The 437-nt window shown below is 44.2% G+C and overlaps 1 protein-coding gene across 4 annotated transcripts in view; it reads left to right on the forward strand.

Moving 5' to 3' along the window:
* The window catches only part of LOC119593173, a 20,792-nt gene that overhangs the window by 14,491 nt on the left and 5,864 nt on the right, over positions 1-437 (forward strand). The window lies entirely within an intron of this gene.

A 437-nucleotide genomic window follows, 5' to 3' on the forward strand; every position in this document is an offset into this window, starting at 1 on the left:
CCCCGTGTACACATTATTTTATATCAATAAGACTTGATAGTTCCGACTCCACTGCTCGTCACACTTATAGACCTAAAAGAGGGGAAGCCAAAATCTCTTCAGAGTCAAGCAGAAGTGAATGGCCTTTGCCACCCCGTAAACCACGGCGACCTCGCTTGTTAACCGATTTTTCTGGCTATCCTTTCGGCTCAGCTCTCGACAATGCTCTGCCTCCACCAACACATACCTTTACAACGTCAACAATGCACATGACCCCAAGCAAACATGTACGCAACTAGTGCCTAGTAACAAGATAGCCAATAATTAATGTCATGGCATATGCTTCCCCGGAAAATTATGATTTTTTTTCTTACTGCTCACTGTATTCCGAGATCACAACCTACTTAAGCAATCAGCACTGTCATTTTCGCGTCCTGGGATGCTACGCACCATATAAT

This window comes from Penaeus monodon, chromosome 31 (genome assembly GCF_015228065.2).
Source record: "Penaeus monodon isolate SGIC_2016 chromosome 31, NSTDA_Pmon_1, whole genome shotgun sequence".
Taxonomy (NCBI): domain Eukaryota; kingdom Metazoa; phylum Arthropoda; class Malacostraca; order Decapoda; family Penaeidae; genus Penaeus; species Penaeus monodon.